General features: G+C 40.7%; 1 long non-coding RNA gene across 1 annotated transcript; it reads left to right on the top strand.

Annotated features, from left to right (window-relative positions):
* The first annotated feature begins 3,839 nt into the window (after positions 1–3,839).
* LOC129528063 (uncharacterized) lies at positions 3,840–5,861 on the top strand. The gene is made up of 3 exons (XR_008673245.2): positions 3,840–4,021; positions 5,060–5,175; positions 5,453–5,861. It is a non-coding gene; the product is annotated as an uncharacterized lncRNA (long non-coding RNA).
* Positions 5,862–12,608: the final 6,747 nt, after the last annotated feature.

Genomic DNA, 12,608 nt, shown 5'->3' with positions numbered 1-12,608 from the left:
TCTTTTCTTTGCTAGCTGTTTCCTCTGCCTGTAAAGCTCTTTCCCTAGAGTAAAGACCTGGACACAGGAGCATGCCTGGCTTTCAAAGAACAGCAAGGGGCAGTTGTAGATAGTATACAAGTTTAAGTCATCAAAATCCAAAATGCGGGCACATTTAATATCATTTACATGTGGATTGTGTCTTCTCTCCTTACTAATTCTTAATTACAGGTTATCTCATTTACTGAAAACTCCAAAATCTTTATTAACTTATATGTTTGGCAATGGCTAACTCAACCTATAACTCTCCCCTTTAGTCTGGTATTCATAATATAATTTTTATTACCTCATTTATAAACAAACACAGGAGGCCAGACACAGTGGCTCATACTTGTAATCTCAGCATTTTGGGAGGCTGAGGCAGGAGGATTGCTTGAGGCCAGGAGTTTGAGACCAGCCTGAGCAACATAGGGAGACCCCATATGTACTAAAAACAAAAAAATAGCCAGGTGTGGTGGCATGCACCTGTAGTCCCAGCTCCTCGGGAGGCTGAGATGGGAGGATCATCTGAACCCAGCAGTTTGAGGCTGCAGTGAGCTATGATACACCACTGCACTCTAGTCTAGGGACAGAAGACCCTGTCTCAAAAAAAACCAAAAAAACCAAAAAACAAAAAACAGAACAACACACAACACAAACTAAAACAAACCCCAAAGGAAATTATTACTGATGAGTTTGCCTTTAGTTTATGTGCTAATGATTTGTAGAATTCCACATCTTGATATGAGGAGAAATAAGTAAAAATCTATTGATTTAAATAATGCAAGTGAAGTGCTAATTTATTTCTGTAGTATTTCTCAATGCTTTAAGCAAATGCCACAGTTCTATGAAAGAGGGACTTCGATCACTAAGTGCTGTGGTGGAGACACATTTCCCAATCTCCTTTGCTGTTAGGTATGGCCATGTGACTGAGTTCAGCCAATAGAATGTGAGTGGAAGTGAGTGATGTCACTTCCAGGCCTGAGCCATAAAAATCTCCCAGGTGTTTCTCCTTCAAGGGCAACCTCAGAGAGAAAATACGGAAGACAGTGGGGCCACAAGAAAGAAGAGGCATAGGCCCCTAAATTATTGCTTGAAAGAGAGTCTTGTTGATCAGAAACATTCAGAATTTACATGAACAAAAATAAACCTTGGTTATATTACTCTACTGAGATTTGGGAGTTTATCCACTCATCGCTGGTAATCTCGTAGTTAATACAACAGTTCTAGGTTTTTTGCTTAGATTTAGTTCTTATTTTCCGTTTTCAGACTAGCACCGTCGTTAAGACCATGAGCTTTGGAACTAGACAGAGTTTGCATGGGATCCTCTTACTAGTTACATAAATCTTTTAAATTTTCAGAAACTCAGTTCCTTCATCCATAAAATGGGGATAGAAAAATCTTCTAGTTAGGATTGTTGTGAGAATTAAATAGGAATATTTTTCACAGTGCCTGGCACATAATAAATGATCAGTGATGGGATAGAAATTTTATTTTATTTTTATCCTTCTCACATTAATAAAAATGATTCTGAATTAGTGTATTTTAATTATTTTCCCTATGATTTCAATTTTTTTTATTGTCAGGTAATGTGCTATACATTTCCATCTAATTGATTATTTTCTTCTTCTTTGTCTAAACATTCCACTCTTCACTTGGAAAAAAATTCATCCTTCAGGTTCTAAAAAATTATCACCTGTGGTAGATTTTAGTTTCCCAAAATACAACAGTGATATTTCCCATCTCTTCTAGAGCCTTATAATTTCTCCACTCAGTGGTTGACAGGACTTTGTGACCATGTGAATCTCATGTGGCAGAATTGATGTTGTGTGACTTCTGAGGCTAGGTCATAAAAGCCAATGTGGCTGCCACTAATATTCTCTCTTCCTCCTTTTTAAATTAATTAATTAACTGTTTTTAGAGACAAGATCTCACTCTGTTGCCCAGGCTGGGGTGCCATGGTACAATCATAACTTACTGTAACCTTGAATTCTGGGCTCAAGCAATCCTCTTGCCTAAGTCTCCAGAGTAGCTAGAACTATAGGCACATGCCACCATTCCTGACTAATTTCTATTTTTATTTTTTGTAGAGCTGGAGTCTCACTGTATTGCCCAGGCTGGTCTTGAATTCCTGAGCTCAAGCAATTCTCCAGCCTCAGCCTTCCAAAGTGCTGGGATTATAGGCATGAGCATCGTGTCTGGTCTAATTTAATTTTTTTATTTAGAGACAGAGTCTGGCTCTGTCACCCAGGCCAACATGCAGTGGTGCAGTCATAGCTTTCTGCAGCCTCGAACTCCTGGGCTCAATAGATCCTACTGCCTTGGCCTCCCAAAGTGCTGGAATTACAAATATAAGCCACTGCTCCTAGACATCCCCTCTCTTTTCTGCTTTCTCCCCCTACATGAAACTTAATTAACATCCAGCCATGTTCTGAGGGAGCCCAGGTAACAGGAAGATGCTGTGTATAGGTGTTCCAGCTAACAGTCCCAAGTTATAAGCATCAATCTCCAGAAATATGGGTGAAGGAGCCTTGAGATGATTCTAGTGACCAAGACTTCGAGCAGCCCCAGCTGATGCTGAGTGGAGCAGAGACAAACCAGCCCCAGTGAGCTCTGACCAAATCGCAGATTCACAATGCTCAATCTCATTGATTGTCAGGGAAATACAAATAAAATTTACAATGAGATACTACTACAGGTCCACCAGAATGGCTAAAATTTCAGGGCCAACAATACTAAATGCTGATAAGGATGTGAAACAACTGGAACTCTCACCCGTGCCACAGTTTTTAGACTGTGGAGTTGGGAGTCTGAATTCATACAACCACTTTTGAAGACTGTTTGGCAGTATCTGCTAAAGATTAACATAGACATATTTTCTAGCCCAGCATTTCCTTTCCTAGTACATATTCAACAGAATTGTGTATATCTGCACACCAAAGACATAAATATCCTCAAACTAGAATGTATCCAAATGTCCGTCAATAGCAGAATGGATTAAAAACTCATAGTATAGTTCTACACTGAAATGCTGTACAGCAAATAAAACCTACAACTATTGCAACAATATAAATAAATCTCAAAAATGGTATTAAGTGAACAATGCCAGACATGGAAGGGTCCTATTGTATTAATATAATGTTAATATAAAATATAAATGTATAAATTTGAAGTTATTAATATAGTCTAATAAACTTCAATATGTGAATTTGAAGTTATTGATATAGTTTAATAAACTTAATAAACTAGTTTTATAAAAAAGTTTCATAAAGTTTAAAAACAGGCAAAACAATTATTGTCTTAGAAGTCAATAACGTGATTACCTTCAGAGAGGAGGGAGGACAGAATGATTGGCAGGAGGCATAGCAGGTCTCTTGAGACCCTTCAGTGTTCTAGTTTTGACCTGGGTTGTGGTTGCTCAGGTGAGCTTGCTTTGTGATCATTCCGGGAGCTGTACACTTGGAACTTCCACACTTTTCTACATGTGCATTATGCATCAACAAAAAAATCTAAAAATGTCAACTAGAAATAATAAATATTTGGAAAAGTTAAAAAAAAAACAAATTTGGAAAAGTTAAAAAAACCAAATTGTAGGTTCAGGAGAAAACTAAATGTCGTCATAGTCCTAAGCTGCTAAATTTGGGGGTGGTCTATGAAACAGCGATAAATAGCAGAACACCTCCTCTGTGAAGCCATCCTTATGACCTCTTGGCTTTCCTGCTTCCTCAGGACTAAAAGCTTTTCTCTGTGGTCCCTTAGCATTTTATTTATTTTGCTAGGACTTAGAAGTCTGTGAAGTCTTCGAGTGCAAACATCAAAGCTTATTCTTTTTTGTATCACCTGTAGCATTTAACTCGGTACCTGGTATAGCGAAGGTACTGAGCAAATGTTGATTAAAGGACACTTGAGTTTATTTTGCCTTTCTTTGTCAGAGCTGTTATGCCACAGACAGAAATTTCCACTCTGTATTAACTTCTCTTGTGAAATGGCATCTGGAACACGGGTAAGTCACAGGAAGCTCAAGGATGGTGATGACCGTCCCAGAGTTTGTAACGAGAGTAGATGGGAAAGCCAATTGAAAGACTTGAAAGAATGTCATTCTTCATGAATGTCTAGCACTCATTAAGCAGCATTTACCTGTCATTCCTGGTGTTCTGTAAAGCAGCTGTAAAACTTGATCATTGCTTCCAGAGAAGCTAAACGTTACATAGCCCTGATTACCTTTATCAGAATATCCTTTGTAGTTTGTAGAAAGAGGTCTTAACATTTTTATAAGTTCTCATGGCTTTAAATGATGCTTTTTTTTTTTTTTTTTGAGACGGAGCCTTGCTCTGTTGCTCAGGCTGAAGTGCAGTGGTGCGATCGTGGCTCACTGTAACCTCTGCCTCCTGGGTTCAAGCGATCTCCTGCCTCAGCCTCCTGAGTAACTGGGATTACAGGCACATGCCACTGCGCCCGGCTAGTTTTTGTATTTTTAGTAGAGATGGGGTTTCACCATGTTGGCCAGGCTGGTCTTGAACTCCTGACCTCAAGTGATCCACCCACCTTGGCCTCCTAGAGTGCTGGGATTACAGGTGTGAGCCACTGTGCCCGGTCTAAATGATAGTCTTTTTAACTAGATCAATAAAACTGTGCCGCAAAATGTTCTGATACACTTAGAAAGCAAAATTCTCCTTCTGCATGTGTGTTTTTTAAGCTCTATCATTAGCAGCTTTGCTACAAGCAAACTTGTATTTATTTTAAAAGCTTCAAGGTTACTTATTTATCATGAACGGAAAGATTACTTAGCTGAATGTCCAGAGACTCAGTTTCTCATCCCTGCTCTGCCATTGGCTGGCTGTGTGATCTTGGACAAGTCCTTTGTTTTTTTCCTCCCATTTTCTCATTTCCACATTTATGAAATGAGGAATGATGGCCTTTGGGGCTTTGTCCAAGTCTAGCTCCACCATTCCATGAGCAAAATGATAGCAACATCTTTGTAGATGTGTAGGTGGAAACTCAAAGTGAGCTATGAACTTTTTTTTTTTTTTTTTTGAGACAGAGTTTTCCTGTTGTCCAGGCTGGAGTGCAATGGCTCAATCTTGGTTCACTGCAACATTCGCCACCCTGGTTCAAGTGATTCTCCTGCCTCAGCCTCCCAGGTAGCTGGGATTACAGGTATGCGTCACCGTGCCAGGCTAATTTTGTATTTTTTTAGTAGAGATGGGGTTTCACCATGTTAGTCAGGCTGGTCTCGAACTCGTGACCTCAAATGATCCACCCACCTTGACCTCCCAAAGTGCTGGGATTATAGGCATGAGCCACCGCACCCAGCCGAGCTTTTTGATCCGTAGAAAAATGTTGGTGATGTAGGGAATATTAGGATTTTGAAATTCTGACTATCCTCTCAACAGCTGCACAAGACTAACCTGTTCATCATCTGTTATTTTTATAGATTACAACAATCCATTTAACTACTATGAAACGGTTCTGGAGTGACACTGTTGTGAAGAGGAAATTCCAGCGGAGCTACCGGAGCAAGCCTTTGTTCTGCCATATTGAACTCCTCCAGCTGTGCGGATTCACTGCACTATAAGAAAAACATTTCTACGACCACTTTAAAGCTAAACTCATTTCAGGTTTGTGCTGAAGAGAGCTTGAGAAAAGGCTAAAAGGCTAGCCCAGGCTTCCATTTTGAGACAGCAAGAGTACCCAGCAATATGACGGACGTAACAAGTGGCAAGCAGGATTGTGTGGGTTTTTTCTTTGAAGATCTTCTGTAGTAAAACAGAAAGGAACTTGTCTATTTATGACATTTTTCAATTTTTCCAGGCAGACAATAAAACATAACATTACCAACATCATTTTCTCTCACCTGATCTAGGAGATTTTTCTTTTTGTCATTTTTTAATACTTCACCCGTTATAAAAGTTTTTCCACCTCTTACATTTTGCAGTTACTAATATTAGGAAATGCAATGCCAATTTGTTTGCAAGCCATGTAAAAGGAACATCTTAACAGGATAGCAAATGATTAAATACATGGTATATAGTGTGGCATATATTTGGTGGTTTTGTGACCTGAAATGGTCTAATGTCTAGTGTTTAATCTTATACCATCAAAGTAAGGTCATCTTTGCCCTATTTCTTTATTGCTCTTTGTGCTCATATATGTTTATTGAACATTTGTGTGTATTTAGCAGTGACAGGGGTGAAAATAGTCTGAGGTTTAGGGAAGCATTATTTTTCAGGCTTCAAGAATAAAACCGATGTTTTCCAGGGCACAGAATGCCTACCTGTGCCTAGGTGATAAGGTCTCCAGCACAATGAGCTCTTTTATTCTGGGAAGCAGGCCCAGGCTTATTCTACTACTTCTCCATTTTACAACCTTGCTAAGGTTGACCTTTACCTATCTTGCGGTGCTTTTTCAACAAAAATAAAATTCTTAACTGGGCTCATTTTTATGACTGACTATAAAACCTCCCTTTCAACTTCACCTGTTAATAAAGGGAACGAGCTCTTCCTTCTCCTGTATGCTTGGGAAAAATAGAGTAAAAACAATAAACAAAATAGTTACTGGAAATTTTAGACTAACTGAAAAAAAAAGGTATTGAGGTTAGTCTTACAATGTGTAAGATTCTCAAATAGTCCTTAAATATAATTCTTAATTTAATTTTTAAAATGCTGTGTTTTCTTAAACCACTTCTCTCTCTTTCACATCCCCTCTACCACCACCCTGGGGGTCTTTTGCAATAGATAACTTTCCCTGGTAGAATGTTCGTAGGATTCACTTTTGATATGGGTTATTTTTTGGAACAATGACAGATTAATTGATGGGTGGTTGGGGTAATCTTTACTATTCGGTACTGCTGTCTTTAAATACTTAGTAGATAATTGCTCTGATTAAATTTGTCTGTTAAACACAGTAGCTTTGATAAACATTGCAAGAGGATAAAGTAATGCAATCCCCTTTTAATACTAAAATATTTTATTTGAATGGGTTTTTAATCAATAAAGAGCAATTTAGTTCTCAGAGATGCATGGGCAATTCCCATTGATTTGTATGAAATCCTTGGATTCTTTTTAGAGTGATGGATGGTTTAGTGTGGCTGTTTAAAAATAAAATTTTATTCTTGGGCTGGAGACTCCATGCTGGAGAGAGATGGTATATAATGGATGAAACTGGTCTCATGGAAGTCCCTGATGCTTCGTGATATTTAGGGGACCAAATATCACTGAATGCTTGGCTTCTGTTTTGAGGCTGAATAACTGTATTAATCTGTTTTGCATTGCTATAAAAAAATACCTGCTACTGGGTAATTTATAAAGAAAAGAGGTTTATTCGGCTCACATTTCTGCAGGCTGTACAAGCATGGCAACCGTATCTGCTCAGCTCCTGGTGAGGCTTCAGGAAGCTTTTTATCATGGTGGAAGATGAAAGGGGAGCAGGCATGTCATATGGTGAGAGGGAGCAAGAGAGAGAGCGGGGAGTTCCCTGACTTTTTAACAAGCAGATCTCATGTGAACTCATTACTGCCGGGAGAGCACCAAGTCATTCAGGAGGATCCTCCTCTACAACACAAACACCTCTCGCTAGGCCTCACCTCCAACGTTGGGGATCACGTTCCAACATGAGATTTGGAGGGGACTAACATCCAAACTATATCTATAATGTCTCCCAGTGATTCTCTATCATGTGCACTCCAGTGTTCCCATACCCTAGACAGTGATACATTTTATTGCTGTGAAACTTCTAATGAGTTATTATATGTAGGTGCTTAGAATGCTGTCTGGCACAGAATAAGTATTATGTAAGTGTTAGAAATGATTGTTACTAGTTATTCCAAGGCCAACTCCAGCCTTAACTCATCAGCCAGGTGAGATGGAAATGGAAGCATGGCTTAGGAAAGAAAGTGTATCAGTTAACATTAGCTGTCTAACACAGAAATATTAAATGCAATGGTTTAAAAATAGCAACCATGTATTTAGCTCATGGGTCTGTGGATCATCAAGTTGAACTGGGCTCAGGTTGGCAGTTTTTGTGCTTTTGGCTTTGCTTAACATAAACATCTCTGGTCAGTATAAGCATAAACATCTTTGGTCAGTGGCCAGGTCACCTGGTGTCTGACTAGTCTAGGATGGGCTCAGCTGGGATGGCTTGTCTTCGCTTCACAGGTTAGCTTGAGCATGACGTCATGGTGAAGCCAGGAGAGCAAGTCACAAAGACAGGCTTAGATTGGCCAAAGAAAACTCCAAGTCCAACCCAGATTCACTGGGTGGGGAAATAAACTCTACCTATTGCAAAATCACGGTGGAAAATGAGTGGATAGAAAAGAGTGAAGGATCTGGCCATCTTTACAATCTGCCACATCAGTGGCTGCTGCGAGAGATGAAGTGGAGAAGGAATTAGAGGACTGGGATGTGCATTTGTGTATTCATCTATATGTACAAGTACATGCCTTTTGTGGATGAGGAAATAATACAAATGACTCCAGAGTCATGATTTCAGGTGACTTAGGATTTCCTATTTGCACCTCCCGTGCAAATAGGAAATATAGCAGGAGAAGCATTTACCTTTGAATGTATAGAGTTTAAAACAGAAATGACATATTTAACAGAAAGTATCCAGTAAGGGGTCCAGAAATCCACAGAGAAACCAGGCCTACAGATAAGACATTTAGGATGTGAACAGATGTAAATAGATGTAAACAACAACAACTACATGTTGTTTTCCTAGCCAACATGTGGTTAGAGAATTACGTGGTTTATTTCGAGTCTCCTCTTAGTGGACACACTCTTTCCAACTGTTAGTTCATGTGATTCGAATGAGCCCAACCCTGGCCATTTGCCATTCAGGCCTGGCCAATCAGCACATTCCAGCCCTCTGGTCATTGGGATTGGTTTAGGAATGGCATCGGACCAACTTGGTTCTAATAAAATGAAATCCTGGCACTTTTGTTGAATACATTGGAACTTTCTTTTCCTTCTACAAGAGCAACTAAGCTGGAGGGCCATAGAACTGCTGGAGGTCGTATTATCAGTAGAGCAGTAGAGTCTGCCTAGGAGGGAAGCCAACAGAAACAAAAGTAGAGCAGAGAGAGAGAGAGAGAGAGAGAGAGAGAGAGAGAGGGAGAGACAGATGCAGTTTAGATCCCTGAATCCAGCTATACCTAAAGACATATCTCCTTACAAACTTTTCAATTTTAGGAACCAATACATTTTCTTTTTCACTTGAACTGGTTTGAATTGGGTTTCTGTCATATGTTGCTAACATGAAAAGAGAAAAGAATATAAACTTAGAAGACAATTGCATTTTGTGGGGCTGAAGGAAAGTTAGAGTAAGTAATAAAAGCTCATGGAACTAAGAAATCCAAGAAGATGGAGACTTAACAAAAAGGAATAACAGTGTTGACATTGTCACATGTCAGGGAGCAAGGGCTCCGTAGAGAGTGTTGACTTGGGGGCCAGGACACCTATGAGGGAGTGCTCTTGGCAGCAGGGTGGAAGAAAGGAAGATGCCCTGCCAGGAGCTAAGGAAAGAGTGGGCAGTTTCCTTTGCCCATAAAAGGGCCTTGTAGTCACTCAAACTTGAAACCTTGGAATCAACTCTTCCTCCTCCCTCTGCCACAGCCCACACAACCAAACAGTCATCTTGGCCTATAAATTCTCCCTCCACAATTGCTGTTGGACTCCTACCTTCCTTCACATTTCCACGCCATGAGCTGGCTCCAGGCGCCTAGTGTTCCTTTCCTGGAACCTGGCCTCTTTGCATCTCCCGTGCCTGTTGTCCCTCCACCTCTGTCATCCATTCTTTATTCTGCTGCCAGATTATTTATCCTAAGGCTCAGTTCTGATTGTGAAATAGCCACACACAGTGGAGTCCCTGGATGGGGAACCCAGCACCAGCTCTGACAGGCTATGGGATCTTGGAAAAGATTCTGATCCTCTCTAGGTGTGGGAATCTACTCTTTGAAGAGAAGGGTTGAACCAAGCTCTGACATTCAATGCCTCCCCATTGCCTCTAACATAAAATTCTAGCCCTAACCTAACTCTTTTAGCCTTACCTCCTTTAGCATACATATAACTCACCTAAAATGAAATACTTCTCGTGTCTGAATGCCCTCACCTTGTACCTTCCTACTTCTGTTCATTTTACCTGGAATCATTTGTCTTTTCCTATGGAAAGCCTATCCGTCCTCGAAGGCCAAGTTCAAATGCCATCTGTGAGGCTTTCTTGAACTCTCAGCTGAGAGCCTCTTACCCATGTTCTTGGTCAGGGCACTTTGCTTTGTTTCATTGTTTGTGCATGTGTCTTGCCTCCTGCCAAATTGTCAAGGGCTTGAGGATCAAACTTCCATCATATTCACTGAAGCAGCCCTCAAGGCATCTAGCCGAGTAGCTAGTTCTCAGTAAATGACTGAGTGAATGAAAACACAAACTTTCTTGCTAGTCCACTCAGCCATCCTGCAGATCCTCCCAAAGCATCTGACTGCAAAATCAGATGTTGTAGTTCTGCTGAATAGAATTATGTGATAGTTCAAAAAGGGCCTTTTGAGTGTAAACCAAAGTATCTGAGACAGGTCTCAATTTAGAGGTTTATTTTGCCAAAGTTAAAGGCTATGGCCTGTGACACAGCCTCAAGAGGCTCTGAGAACATGTGCTCAAAATGGTTTTATTATAGGTTGCTTTTATACATTTTAGGGGGACAGAAGTTACAGGCAAAGACATAAATCAGTACATGGAAGGTGTACATTTGTTTGGCCCAGAAAGGTGGGACACCTCCAAGGGTAGGGAGTCTTCCTGCTCGCAGGATGATTCAAATATTTCCTGACTGGCAGTTGGTTGAAAGAGGTAAGCTTTGCCTGAAGAAGTAAAATCAGCATAAAGAAATGCTTGGATTAAGATAAGGGGGCGGATCCCTTGAGGTCAGGAGTTTGAGACCAGCCTGGCCAACATGGTGAAACCCCGTCTGTATGGAAAATACAAAAAAATTGCTGGGCATGGTGGCAGGCGCCTGTAATCCCAGCTACTGGGGAAGCTGAGCAGGAGAATCATTTGAGCCCAGGAGGGGGAGGTTGCAGTGAGTGGAGATCACACCACTGTACTCCAGCTGGGGCAAAAAAGTGAGACTTCATCTCAAAAAAAAAAAGATAAGGGGAATGTGGAAGCCAAGGTTCTTGTTAAATATATTTTGGGATAAAATAGTTTGATTTCCTTTAGGGCCGACTATCTGTCATGTGATGCTATACTGGAATCAGTTTGGAATTGGATGTCTTATTGCTACAAAGAATCTGTTTGATCAGTCTTATGATCCCTTTCAATGTGAATGTTGGTCAGTTGTGCCTAAACTCCAACGGGAGGCATGTCCAACACCCCCTGCTTCCTGTCATGGCCTCAACTAGTTTTTCAGGTTTCTTTGGGATCCCCTTGGCCAAGAGGGTGTCCATTCAGTCCGTTAGAGGGCTTAGAATTTTACTTTTGGTTTACATGAGCTCCATGGCCCAAGTATGACCCCACTGGCCCAAGTATGACCCCATTCCTGCCTTTGCAAGGTGTGTGTCAGCAAAGTCGGTGTTGGGTGAAAGTGTCATGGAGGTCCCTTCTATGGTTCCACACTGCTCCACATTGAGACCAATCAAGGGTGGCCTTCTCCTTAGTGTTTGCAAGATAATGATGGCATATTCTGAATAGAACACAGTGGTCTCCCTCTGACACAGCTCTTGACAATGACAGGAGATGGTGTAAACCAAAAATAAAATTCTAACCTCCCCAGCTGACTGAATGGACCCCCCTCTCTTGGCCAAGGGGTCCCAAAGAAACCCGAAAAACTAGTATGGGCCATGACAGGAAGCAGGGTGTGTTGAAAATGCCTCCCTTTGGAGTTTAGGCAAAACTGACCAGGATTCACATTAAAACAGATCTTAAGACTGACTAAACAGACTATTTGTAGCAATAAGATACCCAACTCCAACCTGGCTCTGGTACAGCATCACCAGACAGATAGCTGCCAAGAAGGAAATCAAACTATTTCATCCTGAAATATATTTCTTTGACAGGTTTTGGAATGGCTCTGCAAAGCCAGGAAATTTCTGGGGGAAATTTGCATTCTATAGAGAATTTCCTTCCCTTACTAGGCCTTTTTCAGAGAGTCTGACACTGTTTAAGGTCCAAAAGAGACATTTACCATCTATTCCCTCTGAATCCTATGACTTAGAGGCTTCATGCACCTAACAAGAACCTTGGCTTCCACATCCCCTTTATCTTAACTCAAACTTTTCTTTGTGCTGACTTTACCTCTTCAGGAAAAGCTTACCTCTTTCAACCAATTACCAATCAGGAAATCTTTGAATCTTTCTATGAGCAGGAAGCCCCTCTACTCTTGGAGATGTACCTCTGTTTTGGGCCCAACCAATCTATACCTTCCATGTATTGATTTATGTCTTTGCCTTCTGTCTCCATAAAATGTATAAAATCAACCTATAACCAAACCATCTTGGGCACATGTTCTCAGAACCTTTTCAGGCTGTGTCACAGGCCATGGCCCTTATATTTGGCTCAAAATAAACCTCTTCAAATATTCTGGAGAGTTTTGCTTTTTTTTTTTTTGTCGAC

This window comes from Gorilla gorilla, chromosome 19, assembly GCF_029281585.2.
Source record: "Gorilla gorilla gorilla isolate KB3781 chromosome 19, NHGRI_mGorGor1-v2.1_pri, whole genome shotgun sequence".
NCBI classification, from domain to species: domain Eukaryota; kingdom Metazoa; phylum Chordata; class Mammalia; order Primates; family Hominidae; genus Gorilla; species Gorilla gorilla.
This window is presented reverse-complemented; position numbering and strand designations above follow the sequence as displayed.